We start from the raw sequence: 24,183 nt of genomic DNA on the forward strand, positions 1-24,183 counted from the left end.
TTTGGGGAATCTACTGTGGAACTCCTTAATCAATCGAGGGGCATGAATGTCTGAGGACAACACCCAAGACCTTTCCTCGGGGCCATAACCTTTCCAATCTAGCAGGTAGTACAGTTTACTCTTCCGCAACTTAGAATCCACTATCTGCTGTACTTCAAACTCCTCACCTATCTCAGTTTGAATTGGTTTGGGAGGTTTGTTGATCCGGGATCCACTCAAGGTCTTTTTTAATAGAGAAACATGAAATACTGGATGTACGCGCAATCCCTTGGGCAACCTTAGCTGATAGTTCAGGGTACTCAACTTTTTGTCTATTTGATAGGGACCTATGAATCTTGGTTGAAACTTCCTAACCCCTTTTAGTTTCAAGTTTCTTGTATTCAGCCAAACCCTATCACCTTCCTGTAACTCAGGTTCCCTCCTTCTCTTTTTATCAGCATAGTGTTTGTAGTTTTCTTTTGCTTTGGTTAGATTTTTTGTGGCTAGGCTATGCACTCGTGTCAGGTGTTCAACTAAATCTGTAACTGCTGGAACGTCCACTTCCTGAAAACTTAATGCATGATGGGGGTGCCTACCTGAGTTCAAATAAAAAGGGGAATAACCAGTGGACATGTTCTTAGCGTTATTATGTGCAAACTCTGCTGCCCACAGGTAATCTGGCCAGTCTCCCTCTTGATCTAACAAACATAGTCTTAGATACTGCTCTAATTCTTGATTGGCACGCTCAGTCTGCCCATCAGATTCAGGATGATAACTAGTGGAATATCGAGTTTCTATGTTCAATTTTTGGGTGAAGGTCTTCCAGAAATGGGACAAAAACTGAGAACCCCGGTCTGATATTAAAACCTTAGGAATCCCATGTGCTCGAACAATATTCTGACTAAAGGTATGTGCTAAGGTTTTAGCTGTTGGTACACCCTTTAAAGGCACAAAATGTGCCATCTTGGTAAAGGCATCCACACAAACTAATATTGTGTCAAACCCCTGACTCGATGGCAAATCTACAATTAAATCTAAGGTAACTGTATGCCAGGGGTAAGGTGGTGTGGGTAAGGGTCGCAATAACCCTTGAGGTGCTTGCCGCTCCGATTTTCCCCTAGCGCAGATCTCACATGTGGCTACATACTGTCGTATATCTTCTCTCACATCCGGCCACCAAAATCGTCTTCTCACCAATTCTTCAGTCTTCGTCATGCCCTTATGACCTGCCAAAATGCTATCATGGCATTCCCTCAAGGCCTTTTGCTGCATTTCTGGTGTGGGCAAGTATAGGGCCCCATCGTGATATGGTAAACCTTCACAAATTTCTCGCCTTGAATCTCCTTCCAACCAGTCTTTCATTTCCACCAATGTCATTGCATTCAGATTCTCCTTCTTCTTGGTCTCCTGTAAGATCGCTCCTACCAGCCTCTCTGCTGGGATAATAGCCTGATCCTTGACCTCTTCCAAGATTTCTTCGGTACCCAATCTGGATAGGGCATCAGCCTTACCATTCTGCAATCCTGGTCGAAAGGTTATTACGAAGTCAAAATCTGCAAAATACAATGACCATCGCAATTGCCTGGGGGTTAACGTTCTGGCTGACTTTAAAAATTTCAAATTCCGGTGATCGGTATACACAGTGACCACATGCCTGGCTCCCATCAAATAATGCCTCCAATCCTTAAAAGCATCCTTGATGGCTAACAACTCCTTTTCGGTGATTGTATAATTTATCTCAGCTGGTGTCAATTTTCTGGAACGGAAGGCTACTGGATGCAATTGCCCTGTTGTCTTGTGTCTTTGAGACAATACTCCTCCCAAGGCCAAATTCGACGCATCAGTTTCTACGAAGAAGGGCTCAGAAGGATCAGGATGGAGTAAGATTGGTGCTGTGGTAAAGTCTTTCTTTAATTGTAGGAATGCCTCTTCTGCTTCCTTTGACCATTCAAATTGAACCCCCTTTTTTAACAGTCTTGTAATGGGGATTAACTTTTTGGAGAAGTCTTGAATGAACCTCCTATAGAAGTTCGCGAACCCAATGAAACTTTGAATTTCTTTCACTGACTTAGGGGTTCCCCAATCTACTGCAATATCGATTATGAAATGCAAAGCCCATACAAAAGTTACCGATATCATTTCTCAGGGTAACGACCTAGCTGACAGAACAGCTAAACAAACTGCTCAGACCAAGACTCATACAACTGACACGACAAAGACAATAGTCCCGACACCAACACATTGTATGACAGTTAAGGATCCCGCCCTTGATGTAATTGACATACAGACACATGCTACACCAGAAGAAATAATGAAATGGACTGAATTAGGAGGGATCCAAACGGATCAAGGATGGATGACGAAGGAAAAATCTATATGGTTTCTTCCCGACTCCATGGTTCAAGTCATCATTAACACAATACATAGTCCAGCGCACCTAGGAGAAAAAGCTATGCTAGACAGCATTCAACACATTTGGTTCAACAAACACTTGCGAGCAGCAGCCAAACAGAAAGTACGTACCTGTATGATATGTTGTCAGTTTAATCCAGGTAAAAGCATTCCCGTAGAGCAGGGTGGATTTCAACCTCCCGATCACGCTTTTGAAGTCCTCCAGATGGATTATATCCAGATGGAACGATGTCGAGGATTCAAATATGTTCTCGTAGTTGTCTGTGCTCTTTCCCGTTGGACAGAAGCCTACCCGGTTTCAGATTACACTGCCCCGACTACTGCCAAACAGCTAGTTCGAGAATTCTTCCCACGGTACGGTTTGCCACGTGTTGTATACTCAGATAACGGCCAGCCATTCTCATCCGAACTAATGAAACACGTTTCTAGGTTGCACTTCTCCAACTTGACAAACAGGCTGTTTTCTCGTAATTTCTGTAAGATTTTCTTAACATGCACCTTATGTTCTTCTTCGGTGTCAGAATAAATTAGTATATCATCAATATATACTATAGCACTCTGATCTATGAACTCCTTCAAAACATCATTTATGAAATGTTGAAAGGCAGCTGGAGCGTTGCACAATCCATAAGGCATAACTTGATACTCATACAGCCCATGTTTGGTCCGGAATGCTGTCTTCCATTCGTCTCCTTCACGAATTCTGACTAGATGGTAAGCCCCTCTCAAATCTAATTTTGTGTAAAATCTTGCTTCTTTCACTTGATCCAATAGCACAGATATGAGAGGCAATGGATAGCGATTCTTGATGGTAATACGATTGATCGCCTTGTAATCTATGCACGTTCTCAATTCTCCATTCTTCTTTGAAATAAAAAATAATGGAGATGAGACCGGCGATTGGGATGGTCTAATGAATCCATTCTCCAGATATCTTTGTATATACTTCTTCAAATGCTCATCTTCTCGCTCAGTCAAAGCATAGATTCTACTGCAGGGAAGGTTGGACCCGGGTTCTAGATCTATTTTACAATCGTAGTCTCTATGCGGAGGGAGTCTTTCTGCCTCCATTTCGTTAAAAACATCCTGAAATTCATTGTATTCTTCGGGGAGTTTAATGGTGCTTATCACACAAATGGTTGTCTCCTTTTCACTCAAATGATATGCCGATGACTTCTCTCGATTTCTTTTACATCCCCGGTGGCAATTTGACTGGCAATAACTTGAATTCAAGGCTATTGTTCGTGCCCCCCAATCTATGGTGGGATTGTGCTCAGTTAGCCATGGGAGACCTAGAATCAACTGAAACTGTGGAGCATCAATTAAATTGAATTCCAATATTTCTAAATGTCCTTCTTCAGATTCTAACTCTACCGGCTCCGTGTGACTCACTATGGGTCCCGATGAGAGGTTCGTCCCATCTACAGCTCGCACTGCTTCACTCTTCTCTTTCTTGATGGCCTTCAATCCGATCTTTTCAGCGAACTTAAGATCACAAAAGTTGCCCGTGGCCCCTGAATCGATCATGACAGTGACTTGTGTTAACACCTTTTCTCGGAACCGCAAAGTCGTCATTAACACCATGTGTGGAGATGCGGATTGCAGGGTATTAGCCAGGGTATGTGCTTCTGGTGCTTCTGGAGTTGTCTTTGATTCTGCGACCACCAGTCCAACTCCATTTACTGGTGGTGTGTGGCGTTTTCCGCCGGTGATTGTTTGGGCTTCTTGGGGCAATTACGAACGAAATGTCCCCCATTTCCACAATATAGACATTGTTTGTTTACTCTTCGCCTCTCCTTCTCTTCCTTAGAGAGAGGACCTCGAATGGTTCCAATTTGCATTGGCTCCCCTCCCTTGGCTAAATCACCATCCTTGTTCCCTTCGGTTCTGATTCTATCAAATCTCGGTACACTAGGACAATACTCCTTCTTTCTCTCTCCTCTCCTTTCACTTTGACGGAAGTCAATTTCTAACACCAAATCGATTAGCGCCGAAATCTCTGTGGGACTGTTGGGCACTTGAGCTAAGGCATCCTTCAGTTCATCTTTTAAGCCTCGATAGAATACTGCTGCTCGTTTATTCTCTGGCCATTCAGTCTCTACTACTAGCTTATTGAACTGGGCCAAGTAAGCCACCAAGTCTCGATTGCCTTGTCTTATTTCCAATAGTTCGTTGTCGGTAGCTTGGGAAACCCTTCGTCGGTCGAATATTCGAAGAAATTCTTTCTTGAACTCCTCCAGATCGTATAATATTGGGTCATTTCGGGTCACCAAGGGCATTGACCAGGACGCCGCGTCCCCGCTTAAATACGACAACATAAATGCCACTCGAGACTGCGCATCAGGGAAAACTGCTGGACGGCACATGAAGTGTAGAGTGCATTGTGTAATGAACACTTGAGCCTTCTGGGGATCTCCTCCAAAACGCTCAGGAGGTGCCAACGGAATTACCGGAGACAAAGAATGAATAACTTGAGTTGTTATCTTGGGGTGGGGAGCTGGGGTGTCACTAAGTTCCCTTCTTGTGGAGCTGGAAAGCTTAAACTAGGACCGGACATGAAACTACTCACTTTGTGGGCCAAATCTGTAGTTTCTTTTTTAAGCTCTCTGTTCTCTTCCCGAACTGAGATTAACTCCCTTTGTATACCTTCCAAAATTTCCCCTAGTTTCTTTAAATCCAAACCTTCCGCCATTCTGCTCAGGTGCTATTTCAACGTGGGCACTTCACTCTGTCAGACCCCAGACTCGAGTCAATGCACAGGAGCAGAACGTCGCAAGCTCCCAATGCCCCTCCCAGATTCTTCAGCACTGCACCATATTTGCACGAGTGCCAAACAAACCCAGGGGGGGAAAGGGGAATTGGACAGAGAAGAGACGGCCACACTGCTGCGTCTTTTTCTTTCTTCTGAGTTCTTTTTCTGTCTTCTTCTGGCTAGCGCGACAGCTTAGAGACTGTAAATATAAGTAACACAATTAGTCCTAAGTCTGTTAGCTTCTCTCTCTCTCTCGCTATTTTAGAACCTTCATTTGATTACCTACCCTGTCTGTGTGTGACCCTTGCCTCTCTTCTGTTGTGTATCTTTTGTTTTCTTTTCTTTTCTTGCTTCAATGTGCTGTAACTGAAGTGATAGTGTGAGTTAATTTTCCTATTGGTATTTTCTCTTTCTAATTCTATTTTTTACTCTACAGGTTCCTCACCTATTGAGTTTACAGCTGGGCGGTACTTGGGATTCTGTTAAGGTAAGTGTCCTTTGCTTGCTACTCCTTCTATATTTAGTAGTGCTCTGCAGTTGAATATTTAACAGTTTAACTCTTGGGGTTGCGAATGAAATTCGTTCAGGAAATGTCTATGCAAACTTGCTTCTTACAATTTCTCCATAAGCGTTCCTTGCAAGATTGCAGATGAATTACTTGCTTGCCTCTCGTTTTACCAGCTATGGCTAAATTCTTCGCTGATATTTACTCAGGAAATGATGTCGACTAAAACCTCTTAGCGTATTCTCTACTGTTGCGCCGAGGTCTAAACTACCGCCTTATCTAAAACTAGTGCGCATTCCACTGCTCCTCACGGAACAGTCTTACCGCACTCTTCTATGAACATGAATTCTCTCGAACTGGCTCGAAACTCTCCTCAAACGTTCTTCTCAGGAAACTCTGGAACGGGGGAAAAGCGTGCTTAGGCGTGACGAAGTTTTTTCCTGAGGTACTCCGCGACGACCTTCAGCGAACTACTCTCCCTCAATGCTCAGGTGAAGTGCGCCACAGAGCGGGCGCTTCACCTGGATCTGCCTGATTGCGGGTAAACACTAGAGCGCCAACTCGCTGTTCTGAAAGGAAATCCTTGGCGGCCATCTTAGCATTAGTCTTGGGCCATCTTTTACATTGGTTCTTAGTCTTTCCTATTCTTCCTCTTGATTTTAATCTTACGGTGTTTATCAACAATGTCTTTCTGGATTGGGGTTTGACAGCCCTGACAGGATCCTAGACCACAATCCCATACTGAGCAATATGTAGTCAATAATGGAAGCTTGTCCGTTTCATTCAAATGTAAATTTCCCTGGATTATCTGCCGGAAACCTTCCATTACATGCCCTTAATGAAAAAGAGAGGGTAAGCGAGGTGAGTTGGAGAACCAAGGGTATCCAACCCCTCGTAGTATATGAGTTACATGAGGGAATTGCCCATACTTGATCCTCTTCCTGTGACACTGGTATGGGCAACCCATTCAAGGGTTCATAGTGGCAATTAAGATCGCCACCAATGATCAGTTGTTCTAGATTGGTGGATGAGCTCAAGAATTCCTCTAAACTAGTAAGAGAGTTGGAAATCTGGCCATAATTCACTGGGCGAGAGTAGATGTTAATTAGTCTCAGCTCGTGGTTGTCCCGAAAAGCCATAGCTAGGCACATAATATCAGCCGAGTCAGTGTTGATTTTCCTGATTGCACATGGTCAGCCCGCCAGATGGCTAAACTAAGTAACTAACATTAGAATCTATATTTAGAAACAATTTGACTTGCAGTTTGCAGAAAGAGGAAAAGACATTTTTAGATATGGTTGAAGAAAGGAGACATAAAATGCAAAGAAAGGCATCGGAAGGAAGGGTGGAGAAAACAGTATGGGATGTAGAAATGGAGAAACATTTGTTAAAGGGAGAATCTAGTCCAAAAATGGCTCTAGACTGGCCTCAGAAAGGGACATTTTGTATAACAAGGAATCAAACTGCATATGATAATTTCTTTGTAGATAATAGTGAGTGCCATGATACATACCGAATCATGGGTGGATGGGGATTTAAAGGTGGAAGAGATCCAGTTTTCCCTGGACTATATTTTATCTGTGGGAACAGGGCATATTATCGTTTGACAGACCATTGGTATGGCACATGTTATGTAGGCCTGGTATTTCCAAAAATCTTCCATATGGATAGAGGAGAAGATGGTGTACATAGTTTAAGTAACTATTTAGTACGTTGTAAGAGAGAATCTTGGACAGAAATTGTAGGAGACATTTTTGGAGCCTTGATATTAGCAGTGGGAATATCTCTGAATGTAAACAAAATTAGAAACTTATCAACAGTAGTGGATCGCTTGTCAACAAGCACCGCTGGAGGATTCTTATTGGTAAATACTGAAATGGTTGCCATGCGTGCTATGATGATGCAAAATCGACTTGCCCTTGATATACTTTTAGCAAAAGAGGGTGGAGTCTGTGGAATGCTGAAAGTTCAACATTGTTGCACTTACATTCCAGATGAAAGTAAAGATCTGAAGATTTACATTAGAAATGTTACCGAATTGCATGATGAAATAGTACCACTGGAGGTTGAAAGTGTTTGGGAAAGAATTGGAAAGAAGATATCTGCTATTTAAAACTTCTTAGTTAAGATAGGTAGTACATTCATAGGTAAAATATTGTTTCCACTAACGTGTAATTTCAATAATATTAGTAATAAGATTAGGTTGTATTTGTTGTAAAAATAAGAAAACTAAGAAAAGACTAAAAAGAGAAAAATTGAGAAGAAAAGACAAAGAACAGGAAAGAGAGTTTGAAGAGAATAGAATTGGAGGAGTGGAAGGAGAATATGTATAAAACAGCAAAAAGAGAATAATTAGGGGAAACTGAATTATGAATAAGAGCAAGAACACATTTCTAAAAATTTTGTAAAAAAAAACAACAACATTTTGAAGAATGTGGTGATAAAATCACCAAAGGGGGGATTGCTGGCGCGGGTAATGCAAAATGTTGTATACCCTCCCCATTTGCATGTTATACTAATTAGAATAATTAATTAATTATTTGGCACTAATTGTGTGAAGTGAGGAATTAATCAATCTTACTAAAATATGAATTACACGTGGGATTTGCATTTGCATGGCCTAATTAATACGTAAATTAAATTATGTCCGCATATTAATGGTAGAAAATGAGTAAATTGCATGATATATGTTGCTTCGGTGATGTTGTTTGTGATTTGTGCTTTATTAAGTGAGTATAAACCGCTTTGAGTGTTGCTTTCGCTAGATAAATACACACACATATGGGTATTAGTGAGGGGATAACATTTTATTAGCCATTTCTATGTTTTAATTACGTTTTGTGTTTCTTTTGCTTAAGTTGCCCATTTGGCCTAGTTAAAATGGCCGACCGAGATGTTGAACATGGCTGTCTTGACAAACACGAGATTCTGGGCGAAGTGCGCCTGCGCAAGAAAGAACAGCATTAGCCTTCTCCTGACCTCAGACAAAGTGTACCCACCAAGGCCGCACTGGGAGGAGTGCCAAGCTGAAATGAACAAAGAACTGTCTTTAAACCGGAACTAGCAATTGGAATGATCTAACCTAAGAAAGGATGTGAGAACTTCACCGTCTGACCCCAAATCCACCAATGAGGATCGTCTAAAATTGATATTTGTTACAGTGATGTGTTGATTTTCCTATTAAAATCGATAGAATAGTGATAGGGGGATTGCCGACTTTTGATTTCCTTACGTTATGCTGACGGAGAGGACGGTGACGCTGCAGGACGGCTATTTCCTGAATCTTTGACAGACTGAATTAATGCCCAATTTCCTGATGAACTGAACTAATTATATGGGCATAGATTGACGGGTACGCTCCTATGGTCTCTATCCCATCTTTGGGACTGTATTGTGCTGCTGCAAGACAACCTGATTGACTTAGAGGACGACATCTAGCCAGAATAGGTAAATATGGTAATTGTGATTTGAATAATATTTCCTTTAGGTCGTATTAATTTAGATAAAGATTTATTGTTATTAATCATAAATGAGTTGTGTTGTTTATTCATGAGGAATGTTCAAATATTAAGGTAATAAGGATATTAGAAGTGCCAAACACACAACTAACACAGATCCATCTAGTCACATGAAAGGGATATTTAGAAGGTTTAGTATAGGATAAATTAAAACAAAGTTATGTAAATTTATGATTTCTTCAGGTTATAAGGTATTTCCTTTCATGTCAGCGTTTGGAACAATCATCTCCCGGGAAACGGATCAGTAAAGCGTGAATGTTGGTGTCATGGGCCCCACCAGTGAATGTATGGATTAAATGTGATAGTGAGATCTCTGGTCTGTAATGAAGGTAGGATTTTGGATTCCACGCAGGATCACTGCTGGTGGGCCTGCAGCGCTGATTGCGCCACCCACAGAAGCAGCTTGTAAAATGTGTCTTAGACCTGCCACTGCAGAGTCTGTGCGCTGTCCAGAACTGCCATTTTGACTGTGAAGTAAACCAACTTCCCAGTCCCTAAACATTCCCTTAGCATCATGTAAGTCACACCTATGGCAGGGTGCATTGTATGTGAAAGAAAGGACCTGCCTTGGTCTGTGTGGCAAGTCCTGATAGTGAATTACACTCCATTTAGTTTTTCACTATTGCAAGGCTATCTGTTCCCTTAGGCCAGAATGGGCAGTTCGATTATTACATCCTATAATCCTAGCTGACCCAAGGAACATGTTTGGAAAGTCGAATTGAGTATGCCTGAGCTCTGAATATTTAAGTACATCTTTTAGTGAGGATTATTTTTGTATTCTGTGTTTGAAAATACCACTTTTAGAAAGTAGGTATTTTCTTGCCTAAGTCTTCCAGTGTGCTCTGCTGTTATGTGTATCGGCTGTCTGGTTTTGGAGGAACAGGGCAGGCTGAGCCCGACCTGGATTGACTAGAGAGATCTGCAGTTGTAGTATGGGGACGAGTGACCCTTTGATCTGAGCAGGGCTGTGCCTGGCAAGGTGAATGATGGCTAAACCTCCCACTGTGCGTCTGATGACAGACCCCCTCTTCCTGAAAGGCAGGATGCAGCCTTGTAAACAAAGTGCTCCAGGACCACACCAAACTGGTTCTGGCTGGGTTCACTGACTTGTGACTTTTGAGAACAAAGACTTTTGGGATATAAATATCTGTGCTAAAACCCCTACACGGTCCGTTACTTCTGGATGTCAAGATGAACTTCTGTCCGTGTAACTAGAGGGAAAGGACTTTGAAACTTTCATCCATCTTGCTGAAGCAACTACCCAAGGGCCTGATTTGAGCTTGCCTCCTGCTGAAGTCTCAGCGACATTAGACTTCACCCATCAGCCTTCTGAATTCCTATTGAGGGGGATTCTACTCGCAGGTGAGGCTACTGTAGAGAATTCCAGAACCTCTGGGTCTACTGCGGGGAACGCGGGCCGAAAATCACCGCTATCGCTATTGTGGGCCGCTGCAGCTGAGGAGCTGTTGCCGCTGACAGCCCGCATTTGTCTGTGCTACGAGAATCATCGTTATCGCTATATTGGGCCGCTGCAGCTGAGGAGCTGTGCCGCTGAGTGCCCGCATCTGTCTGTGGTACGAGAATCCTCGCTATCACTATTGTGGGCCACTGCAGCTGAGGAGCTGTTGCCTCTGAGAGCCCGCATCTGTCTATGCTACGAGAATCATCGCTATTGTGGGCCACTGCAGCTAAGGAGCTGTTGCCGCTGAGAGCCCGCATCCGTCTGTGCTACGAGAATCATCACTATCGCTATTGTGGGCCGCTTCAGCTGAGGAGCTGTGCCGCTGAGTGCCCGCACTGGTCACCACATCGAGGATCTTTGTTATCACCTGCGTAGGCCGCTGCCATCGAGCCCTGTTGCCGCTGTGTCCCCGCCTTTAATCACCGTCCCAGGATCAACGTGAGTGCATGCCGCGGACCGCTGAAGCTGGGAGCTGGGGCCGCTGCGAGTCCACCTGTCATCATCGTGGCTTCCTCACGAAGCTGCTTGCCGTGCCGCTTTTAAACCTCAGGTACATTGTGCATCATCGGGTCGCATAGACTCCGACCTCAAACTAAGTTTGTTTCACATGCTTTTGAGTGCTTTTATTGCTTTTTAAGTGAATCTATATTTACGTGCATTTTGGCTTCTTTATCGCTTTTGAGCCTTGTGTTAAACCTATATAAAGATACTAATTTTTCTATAGCTACTTTTGTGGTGTCCCTTTGTAGTGTCTTCACTGCGTTATTGTGTATGGTCATAGATACTTCACACACTGCCTCTGAGATAGGCCTGTCTGCTCGTGCTATGTTACCACAGGGTTGAGCAGGGTTATCAAAGGGTGTAGCCCCCTTACTCTGACTTAGCAAGAAGGATCTCTATTTGGACATTGGCGCCAGCAGCTGCCAACTAGATATCCCCATTTCTAACAATGGGTGAGTAACTAGGTTGTGTGAATGCCTGTATCAGTCTGTTAGTTGGTGTGTTAGTGACTGTATGGGTTGGTAAGTGGGTACATGAGTGGCTGTATGGGTGATGTATTGGTTGTCTAAGTACCTGTATGGGTGTATGAATGTCTGTGTGGGTGGGTGAGGGTGTGTATGACTGCCTGCAGGAATGAGCAAGTGGGTGAGTCAGTGTCTGTATGGGTTAGTGAGTACGTCTGTGAGGAGCTGTATGGGTGCCTGAGTATGTGTATGCTTGTGTTGGTGAGTGAATTGATATGTCATTTGTATATGTGTGAGTAACTGCATATGTGAAAGGCAGTATAGGTGAGTGCTGGAGTATATGAGTGACTGTATGTGTGACTAAGTGATTGTGAGTGTGGCTCTATGGGTGAGTGTGTGCTTGTGTCACTGACAGTATGAGCAAATATGTGTTAGTATCTGTATGAATAAGTGAGTAGGTGTGTGTATAACTGTATAGAAGAGTAAGTAGCTGTGTGATTGACTCTATGGGTGAGTGAGTAGATCTGTGATCAGCTCCATGGGTGACTGACAGTATTGAGTGGCTGTATGGGTGCATGAGTGGATATATCATTGGTTGTATTAGTGAGTGAGTTGGTGTATGAGTAGTAGGCCTGGGCATTGTTGGTGGAGTTTTGCTACATGGAACTTCGTGAAGTTACAAAAAACCTCAGCAAAGTTCCGCGAGTGGCGGAGTGCAGGGCAAACTGCAGTTTGTGCTGGTATTCCTGCCACTTGGGTAGAAATTCTACCCAAGCGGCTGCTTGCGCTCGTGAACTTACCATTCACAATCGCAAACTTACCATTCGTGATCGCAAGCGGGGAAAAACTCTGCTGCACATTGCGAAGTGGAGTATTCTGCACTCCGCGAGCTCCACGGAGTGCGGAGTGCAGAAAACTCCGCAAACGGAGTGAAGTTCACTGTCCTGTCCTAATGAGTAGCTGTATGTGTGTATGAGTGGATGTGTGTGTAGACCTATGAATCAATGAGTGGGTGCGTAAGTACTGGTATGGGTGTGTCAATGGTTTTGATAATGTTAGTCTGGAAGTTGGAATGGGTGTATGAAAAGTTCAATTGGGGTGTGAGTCCTCTTATATCTGGTCTGATCGTGGGGGCACACAGGGACAGGGCCTGTGATCGCTTCCGTGTCTACACCTGGCGCAGCATTTCCTCGGCGCCCTTGGGGATCTCCTCCCTGCATATGCATTCGCTCGGCCGTGGCCCGCGCTGTTCTCCCCTCCCTCCCCCCGCAGGGCTCCATTGTTGTAAAGATATCTAGCGTGGCTGCGTTGCGCCCAGAGTGCAAATTGGAATCCAAACCTCAGCAGTATATCCACCCCAGCCACCAATATATGCTGCAGCAAACTTGAGACATTAACAGCCCACTGCACATTGCTTTGTCTCCAAACTAACGGCTCGGTGGAGGTACTGTGCCTGGACCACTGCTGCGCCACTCGCTCCATAGTGGGAGACAACAGTGAAATACCCAAAACCTCCCCTGTTGCCAGGAAAGTACAAACACGGGTTGGATGCCCATTCATTACTGAACAGTTCTGCTTGCCTAATCTCTCTTCACCAGCTACTTACACCCACTCTGCTGCCATACCAGGAGACTCTGACATTGGGCCTAATTAACACTCAGCAGGTGGAACTGCGGTATGGGCCACAAAGACCCCAAACAGCACCTTCTCCCCTTCGAAAAGGTCACCGAAGCGCCCCTGACACCATGGCGGAAGGTGGCCAGAAAGACACAATGCCAGAGGGTGATACCAACCAATTAGGCTCCCTGCTACAAGAAATGAGAGCGGGGTTCAGAGCGCTAGATGTGCGCTTTGATGCCCTAGATAAGCACATGGCGTATCTGGGATCGAAGATCCAAGTTCACGACAGGCGTCTTGACGTGGTGGAATCGCGTACATCAGACCTAGAAGATGGAACGGCGCAATCCTTGAAAAGGCTCGACCGAATGGAACGCATCCTCAAAGACATCGCGATCAAGAATGAAAACTTGGAGGCGCGCAGTCACCGAAATAACGTGCGCATTTTGGGCATTCCCGAATCGACAGCCACTGGTCGCATGGACACCTTGATAGAAACAATCTTGATAGACTTGTTTGGTAGAGTAGTCTTCACTATGGGCTTTGTGATAGAACGTGCTCATAGATCATTGGTTCCAAGGACCAATCCTGGTTGCCCGCCCAGACCCATCATTGCCCGTGTCATGAACTTTAGGGATCGAAACACGGCCCTGCACCTGGCACGAGAACGGGGCGAAACGTTATGGCAGGGCTCCAAGCTGTCCCTATACCCAGACTTTACTATCATGGTACAGGAAGCCAGGCGGAAATACACTGGAGTTAAGGCAACTTTCAGGAATCTAGGACTGAAATATGGTATGCTCTATCCAGCTCGGTTACGTGTTGAGATCAATGGGAAAGCCCGTATCTTTGACAATCCTACGGAGGTGCAGGAGTTCTGTCACACTTACAAACTTAACAATAAATGCCCAGCTGAGGACAACAGACTTTCCCCTCCGCAGAGTGGTTCAGATGCCAGCATGGACATATTCTCGGGATCTGGGCACGGCTGACCCGTTTATATGGTCTTCCTTTACATAGAGACTTTAATAAGTTGGGATTTCATTCAATCACTGTATAGTATAATTTTTTTATTGCTACGTAGCCGTAGGGGCGCTGCCACCACCCCTAATGATGTTCACCTTATAATTGTTGTGTGAATTTAGTAAGTACCATTTATGGTTGTTTTTCAGCGATGCAGAGGAACTATTGGTACTGCACTGTTTTTGGATAGTAATGGTTTTGCCTCTCTGGTTGGGCAGTGAGGCTGGGTGGGGGGTGAGGTTGGGACATTGTTTAGCTACACTGAGACATTCTTAGGTACACAATTGGATGTAAATGGCAAGTACGTACTGTTGATTTTCATTAAGCACTCATTTTTACCACTGCTATGGCTCAGTTAGGGCATAATTCTGGCCCCTCGGAGGTGGTTTTGGTGACCTGGAACGTCCGCGGCCTGAACAACACTCACAAGAAAAGACAGATAACACAGTACTTACTGCATCACAGGGTAGATGTCGCTTTCTTACAAGAAACTCATCTGCCTCCTAGGGATCAGGCCCGCTTTGCCGCAAATTGGGGAACACATAGATATTTTGCTAACTTCAGCAACTTAGCAAGGGGCACTGCCATTCTTATACATAAACAACTCCCCTTCCATTTGCACTCTGTAATATGTGACAGCGAAGGCAGGTATATCATTGTCCTGGGCACATTGATGGGTCACAAGGTGGCATTGGTCTGTGTGTATGGCCCCAATAGTGACTCCCCGGACTTCTATTATACCCTACTCTCTAAACTAGCACAGCTAGGCCCTGTTCCCCTTTTATTGGGGGGTGATTTTAATGTAGTCCAGGACCAGTCACTTGACACCACTTCGAGAGCACCAGATCCCAAACCGCGAGCGCGGAAGGCATTGAGCTTGCTTTGCCATCAATTCTCCTTAATTGAAATAGGTCGCACGCAAAACCCGCATAGCACTGACTATACTCACTACACTGGCAGTCACAACACGTGGACGAGGCTCGACTATTGGCTGGTATCCCCAGAACTTATCAGCTGGTGTCATGTGGTCCGGACGCTTCCTCGTACATATTCTGATCACTCCCCAGTATTGTAAACATTGAAGTTCCCGCGACCTGAGGGTTTTGAACGGCAGTGGCGATTCCCCAGCCGCGCACTAGATGATGAAGTTTTTCGACAGGAATTACGAGAAGCAATAGAGGACTACTTCGTCATTAACACTGGATCAGTAGACACCGCAGCAATGTTATGGGAGGGTTTTAAAGCATACATGAGGGGCGTATGTATATCCAAGAATTCCGGTGTATTGCGGGATTTGCACAGTACGTTAGCCCACCTGGAAAAGGACTTAGGGGCGTTAGACTCTGAACAACACCAGGCAACAGGTCCCGAATTAGACAAGCGATGGTTGTCCTTGCTCACAGAATTTAAAGATACCGCTGAGAGAGAGATCCTCTTTATGGGGAAATACTAAAACGCCAGGAAATACGGCGAAGGCGAGCGGCCGGGACAAGTCCTAGCACAGATGATTAGACCTTCCTATTGTAAGGCATACATCCCCGAGTTGAGAACTCCGTCGGGACAGCAAATCACTGACCCACTGGACATCCAGGGGGAATTTATATCTTATTTTAAAACATTATACACCACTAGATTGGGTCAAGACAGGGCGGAGCAGGAGAGTTATTTGTCTGAGGTCGCTTTACTGTATCTCGAGAAGTATATGCAGGACTTCCTCGCTGTGCCTATCTCTGAGGAGAGCATTGATGAGGCCATTTCTGCCCTGAAGAGTTCCTCGGCTCCGGGGCTCGACGGTTTCCCAGCGGATTTTTATAAGGCCTATAAAGATTTATTGATTCCCAATCTCCTTGAACTATATGCAGAAGCCCTGGAGAAGCAGATATTACCTCCCACCCTGCGTGAGGCAGTCATCATTCTTCTCCCCAAACCTGGCAAGGACCCCCTGCTGTGCAGTTCCTATCGACCATTATCACTCCTAAACTTAGACTACAAAATACTGGCAAAGGCTCTGGCATGTCGCCTGTCTCTCTTAATGGAATTTATCATTTTCCCGGCGCAGTCTGGTTTCATACCTCATCGCTCGACAGCCTTCAATCTACGCACATTATTTAACACTTTGCATAGAATTAACCCGGAAATTCCTGCTGTGGCAATCCTATTGGATACAGAAAAGGCATTTGACTCCCTTCAATGGCCTTTTATTTTATCCATCATGAAGCGTATGGGGATGCCGTTTGGTTTCATTGCCACGACTGCCCTGCTATACAGTCAACCGTTAGCCCGACTCCGACTGAATGGTACCTTGACGGCTCCCTTCTCACTTTCACGCGGCACGAGACAGGGCTGCCTTTGGTTGTTCATTTAAGCCATGGACCCACTAATGCTGCACTTCCAATAGAAACACCACCATAGGGGTTTACAGTTCACCACCGGCCCATTATTTGTATCATTGTATGCAGATGATACGATTTTATATGTTCGCAACCCCCAGACTAATTTGGATCCCCTTATCCGGGAAATTCTGAGATTTGGCAGACATTCCGGACTGGGTATCAACTGGCACAAATCTGTAATTTTTCCACTCACTGCCAGCACAGACAAGTGGGACTTGGAATTCCCCCTGGAATGGAATACTGACTTGTTAAATACCTGGGCATACATATACACCTAGAAACAGAGCAGATCATCCGCCGCAATTACGGGACAGCTATTTCCAAATTAGAAACTCAAATAGAGAAATGGCTAAAGCTCCCACTATCCATGGCAGGATAAGTTTCCCTCATTAAGGTGATCATGCTTCCTAAATTTTTATATCTATATTAAAACATCCCGATCCCTCTCACAAATAGATTCTTTTCGACCCTCAGATCACACCTAATAGGATTAGTATGGGGTGGCGGAAGCGCCAGGGTAAACTGGCGGGTTATGACCCTCCCCTGCGATAGAGGTGGGTTCGGGGTCCCTGATTTACAACTGTACTATTTAGCTGCGCAGTGCAGTTTTGCACAGTCATGGAACCACCCTGACGCCAGAATACCATACCTCCAACCAGAGTCTGACTTAGTCCTCCCAGACGCTTTAGCGGCGATATTACCGAAGGGTTTCCCCAAAGACCCCAAAGATATCCAACCTGCATCGACCACTAGTTGGGCATGGGAGCAATTGCATTGCATAACACAAACACACCATTGCTTTATTCTTCTGATATCCCACTCCCGAACCCTAAATGGATACCTATAACTAGCGAAAAGCTCATACAGAAGACATGCTCTAAATTTGACATTGCTAAGATAGGTGATCTATTTCCAGATGGACATATTTTTTATCCCGATGATGAGTCCTTGTTCCCTGGCGCCACATTCATGGACAGATTCTTCCTTCTACGAATCCGTTCTGCCCTGCGAGCTACTTTCCCGGACTACCCTCTGGAACCACCTTCCTTTCCCCCACTCACGAAAGTGATAGGCAGCAAGTGAGGGGTACATCTAGTATCCCAGCTCTATAAGGCATGCACTGCCATCATACCGATTAACAATGACAGAATACGCACTGCCTGGGAGACCAACTTGGGTAATCCGATCACAGACATACAGTGGGCTGCGTGCTATGCAGTTACAAAAAATGTTTCCCTTATTAGCCGACACAAATTAATCCACTTTAAGTTTCTTCGTAGGATATACATTACCCCCTCCAGACTCCACAGGATAGACCCTGCCAGGCCGCACCATTGTACACGATGCAATGCTCCAAATGCAGACTTCGCCCACCTCGCCTGGACCTGTCCGCGCATACACTCATACTGGGTAGAAATCCATAAGATAGGGAGTGTCATGGTTAAGGTACCAATGACCGCCTTGTCTGAGATTGCCCTGTTGGGATATGTAAAGCAGTTTCCACCGGCAACTCGCAGGTTTGTTGCCATTAGATTACTACTGACCAAAAGGGAGGTATCCATTCATTGGGCTTTCAGAACAGCACACTCGGTGAAAGGGTGGCTAAAGAGCATGGCGTCCTGTTCCACCAACAGTGACCTATACGCAACAACAGTCCCCCCCACCTCCAGGCCCAAAGATATCTGGGGACCTTTCAGAGCAGACCTAGAGGCGCAGCGACAAGACCTCCCTACACAGAAAGAACAGGGCATAGTCCCAACCGGGGTGGGTTAGGCTGTCCCGAGATACATGTCAATAATCAACCACATCGGATACTAAACTCTTTTTTTGAAGTTAGTGCAATTGATGTATTCCCATGTCATGATTGTAAACACCGTTTATGTGAATCAGAGTCAAGAACGATTGTAACAGAAACTATGTTGGGAGCCGAGGGACTTGCTTTATGTTTCATGTGATCACTCTGCGACATTGATTGAGCTCTTGACAATGTGTATTTGTCTACCTGTACTTGCCCAAGGATTTTACTTGTCCTAGTGTACTGCTTTACTTATACCTAAATGTAAACATTTTTAAAATAAAAAATTGGGGTGTGAGTGGGTACGTCAGAGATTCTGTGGATGATGTCATCAGTGATGTCATTTGAGATGCCATCAGTGATGTCTGGGACCATGTTATCAGTGATGTTATATGTGAGGTCATAAGCAGTGCATTGCAGGGGCACAAGTTATAGTTAGCTCAGCTAACTATAACTGCTGAATTTCTCTGGTTTTGTACGAGCGAAACTTGAACCTGATTATAACATCCTTGCAACCTTTGTTTTTTTCAGTGAATTTATATGGTTTTTTAAAGTCTATTTCCTAACTAGGTTCCTGTAACCTTTGGCTTTTTCAGTGACTGTCTAAGGTTTTTCAAGTTCTTTTCCCCAACTATAACGTTGGTGTAACTTATGATTTTATTAATTTAATTTTAAGGTTTTTATATTGTATTTTTTCTATCTAAAATGGCTCTTTAAGATGTATTTTTCTTCAGTGGATTCATACATTTTGTATTTTTTTCTTTACTTTTTTTATATTCATGACGACGTCGCAATACCCTTGGTGACGTCGCGAACGACGCATGTTTTCGAGACAGTCTTAAACATAGACATACACAGATTTGACTTAATAGCAGACATTAGTTGTTTTGTAAAGTAGATTTGACTTAATAGCAGACATTAGTTGTTTTGTAATGTAGAGTTTATCTTTAAGTTTGTGTGATGAATTTGTTAGAAAACCTCTTCAATGTGGTGTTTTATATATTTGCGGTGACTCTGCAGACCATGATGTCGTCGTAGTCACAAAGTGCTTGTGGTTTTTTTTAAAACTCGGGGACACATGCTTAGACATATTTTACTTAATATTTGACACAAGTTGTTTATTGATATACTCCTTAAACCTAACTTTTGGAAGAATGTTTTCAATTAAAAGTCTTTTACTTGGTGTGTAGCGTGATTACTGACATGCCGTAAGTCACAATGATGTTGGTAACCACGATGAACATGTGTGTTTGGTAAAGTGTATAACACATATTTATACATATTTCATTGTATGATCCACATATGGAATATATAGAGGTGATGGAGTTCACTTTACAGACGAAGGAAACAGGGTGTTTCTAGGCTACTTGAAACTTTGCATACAGTCTTAATTGTAGCTGTCTTATACACACTCTCAACACAAAGGCTCTTGTCGGAGCCACCAAAGAGCACAAAATGTTGTTCATTTTCTTGTTAACTGATTTTTTTTTTTAATTTTTGAAATTCGCGGCGACATTGAGATGATGTCACAAAACTGCTAAACAAATGCAAACATTTAACAACCATCACCACATAAAAAAATAACTTAAAAAATTAATTCTAACTATAACAATACACTTATTACTAACTTAAAGAACTTGTTTGAACACATATATTTGTAGTATTTCTTTTTAAACTATGTTTGAACCCTACTTCCTGATATGACACCAAGAGTAGCGATGCCTTCGGTAACCATGATAATTGTGCCTTTTTTAAGCAGTGTAAAACACATATATGCACTAATTTTACAGTATTTTAGATACTAGGGTTTATTACTGCACTGTTCAAGTAATATTTTTCAGAGGGAGTTTGTAAAAAAATGATCATTTAAACCAATTTTCCATTTTCGCGGTGACGCTTGGCAAAGCAATATCGGTAGCCCTGATCACCACGAATACGTCACAAAATGATGGAACAAATGCAGACATTCAATATCCATCACCACATCCAAAACGTATAGCTGCAAAATAGATTATAAACAAAAGACTAAACACATTACTATCTAAACGACTGTATAATAGCATGTACAACTTCCATAATATCTCTATAATAAAGTGCATAACATTTTAGTGTAATCTTTAACTGCATGCATCACTGTCACAGTAAGTCTCTCATTTACTGAATAAGTATTTGAGTGAATCTGTAAAATGATGAATCAGTCTATCAATGCTGCTGTAACAAACTGCGTGAATGCCTCAGAGCATCTATGAGTGAGGGCAATTGTCTGGGTAGGTCTGTGTGGGAAGGCATAAGCCTTGACTTATATATAATCTGTTTTGGTCCCTCAATGAATGGATCAACTTTTTTTCCTTCCTAGATCAGCTGTATTGGCAAGTACAAGGAACTTCCATGGGCAATACCTGTTCTCCCAGCCGGGTGAATCTTTATATGCATTGGTTTAAAACCAAGTATATCTTTCTATGGACAACCCCTTCCAGATGAACCTCAAACTGTGGTGAGAGTATATTGATGACATTTTGGTCATCTGGGAGGGTGATCAGTTATCCTTAGATTGTTTTTCTGACTGGCTTAACAACCTAAATACCAATTTGAAGTGTACTTGTTAATTCAGTACAACCAACTTCCCATTTTTGGATTTATTATTACATCCAAAAGAAGGGGGCATCTACACAGAACTCTATCAGAAACCAATGGTACATAACAAATTACTCTGTTATAAGAGTTTCCATGCAAGAGCGTTACGGGACAACCTTCCCATTGAGCAGTTTTTGAGATTGAGAAGGAATTGCACCGGGATAGAGAAATACAAACAGCATGCTGAGAATCCAAGTAGAAATCTGAGAATGAGACAATATCCCACAGATTTGATTCGGCGTGCATCAAAGAGAGTCTATAATAACAACAGGGAGGCCCTTCTTGAAACATATATAGGACCATAAACACAGAGACTAGTATGTGTTAACACATACAGTCACCTTACAGATACAGTCAAGAAGGCTCTCATTAAGAACTGGCAAATCTTAAACACTGGAGCTAAACAAAGAGACAACCCTCATTTTCACCTTGAAACGTGGTACCAACATCAGAGATATGTTAGTACATACTAGACCACATATTAATAAAGAACATGAGACCCAATTAGGACTATGGACTACTACACACATAGAACATGTGGAACGTGTTCAGTCTGTGTCTTAACTCAGACCAGGATACAGATTGACATAGGACTGAGGACACCATGGATACGACATAAACATAAAAATTGGAATTCAACCAGCGTTATCTGTCTCATTGTATGCCCATGTGGACTGCGATACGTAGGGACGACCACTTGAAAATTGAGGACAAGAATAGTGGAACATAAGAGCACTGTCAAGTGTAAGAAAAGGATCACGAAATTGACAAAAAACCTCCTGGAGAAGAGCCATACTGAAAATGATATTAAATGAGTAGTGCTAGAGAAACCTTATTACACTACACAAATGGGTGAGCTGGATACACTACTATTTCGTAGTGCACAACGTTGAATTTTCAGACTTAAGAGCCATTTGAAAGGGTTAAACAATGACATTCCTTGATCGTCCCTTTGACACTTAACATCTTAATAACCCACACGTCATGAAGCACAAAAAGAAAGGCCTTCTTAGATTGATCCTCCAGAAACAGTGTTTATCAGTTGGAGTATGAGTCCGAAAAGAAATGGACAGACATTATAAGCATACCACGGTCATTATATGTGGTCTACATCTTCTCGACCAGATAGGGCCCAGAGTACTAATGTACACATGAGTTGTATTCTAGTGTATTTCAGTTAATTTTGGTCCTTCCTTCCGTTTGTTGATTAGTCCATTTTAAACATACTTGGATCACAGATGCACTGAGATACAACTATACTAAAATGTATCCGGATAGATAAAAGGCTTTGTATTTTGTAAAATGATTACGAGTCCCAGCACAACTTTCAAGTGCTTATTATTGAACAACATTTCTTGGAGAAGTCAAATCATTTTTAACTGGCCTAATAATAATTTTTGATCAAAAGACTGGATTAAAGCTTCAGTATTGGTCTTTTGGCATTGGTTATGTACCATTCCTATGAGCCCCTACACTACTGGGCTGTACCTTTGGAGTAGTTCTGGTATGACCTCCAGATACAAGTAAATGCCGGCGACGGCACGTATGCTTCTCGCCAGCCCCATGCACGGCGACGATGCCAAGAATTCAACAGGTATTTATGGGTCAGGGGGGTAACACAGGCCCCCGCATTCCCCGTGGTGCGGGGAGCCCCGAGCTGCACGCGGCCCCCTCAGCCCAGTACTCAGGCCTTAGAGCTCTGGATTAAACCCGGAGTGAGGGCCCCTCCGTGTACCTTGCAGAGGGGCCCCTTCAGCGTTCGTTAAGCCACTGTTATGGGTTTTTAATAAGACATAATAATCGCACAAAGCAATGCATCGTTTGTATGTATGTGCCTGTTGTAGGGACAATAGATTTTAAAGGGTTGAGTGTGGGAACAAGAAATATCCAGTGAGCGCAGCACATAATTTGGGCGGTTTCTATGCGCTGCCTCGCAGTTTGTGAGTGCTTGCATATAGTTTATTTATACCCCCTGTGCCTCACACTCCCTCCTTTTAGGAATACCAGACAGATGGTTTCTGTTAGACGGACCGGGAGGGTCGGCCGAGGACAAGAGGAGAGGTCTCCGGGGAGAGCCGTCTCCAGCGATCGTACAGACAAATAACTTCCCCCCCACAGACAGATACCACACAAGGAGATGAGTTAGCGTTCTTTATAAGCACTTCTTAAGGTACGATGAAACGGTACAAGGAGGTCTGGACTCAGGGGTCCCCTCGATTCAAGTCTCTCAAGATGGGAAAAGGGGGTAGCGGGACAGTCTAGTTACCAGTCTGGTAGTTGAGGTGGTGTGGTGGGTAGCTCACAATCCTCGAGCTTAGGTGGTCTAGCTGGTACGGGCCGCGGCAGCGCCAGCAGGTCCCAGTGAAGATGGTCGATACACGGGCCGCGGCAGCGCCAGCAGGTCCCAGAGAAGATGGTCGATGTACGGTCCGCGGCAGCGCCAGCAGGTCCCGGTGAAGATGGTCGTTACAACGGGCCGCGGCAGCGCCAGCAGGTCCCGACGAGGATGGATGTTGCAGAAGGCCGCGGGAGCGCCAGCAGGCAGGACGATAGATTACAAGATAGGGCTACGGCAGCGCCAGTAGTCCGTCAAGGCTGAGTTCTCTCGGTGTCTCTCGACTCCAGGATACAACTGCCTTCTTGCTCCGCAGCTGCTCCAGTTATAGGGCAGGTGCCCTTTGATGTCCGGACCCTCGCACTTGGGGGTCGGAGGGTCCGGGATGAAGGTGTCCAGACACCCAGCGGGGGGGTGGAGCCGGTGCCTGGGGGAGCTGGAGGCGATCGTCACCTGGCGGGGGAGAGTCCTTGGCACTTCGTCCTCCCATTGACCTGCCAAGTGATCCGCTCACCTCCTGGGTGGATGGTGGTGCCGGGATGTCGGGGCCGGCCAGGCCCAGGGTTAGGGTCGGGGGGAGGCCACGCGGCCTCGTGGCGCAGGGCCCAAGATGGCGGCTTGACCCGGCCGAGGGAGCCGGTGGTGGCTTGGGCCCGTGCTACAGGGAGATCCGAGGGCAGGAGTTCCGTCGGGAGACGGGGTGCGGGTGATTCTCGTGGGCCGCGCCTCGGGGGCCGGGGCTTGGGCCCTGTCATGCGGGGAGGGCGCAAGCCCTTCGTGTGGCCTGTCCAAC

The sequence above is a fragment of the Triturus cristatus genome, chromosome 7, assembly GCF_964204655.1.
Source record: "Triturus cristatus chromosome 7, aTriCri1.1, whole genome shotgun sequence".
NCBI lineage: Eukaryota > Metazoa > Chordata > Amphibia > Caudata > Salamandridae > Triturus > Triturus cristatus.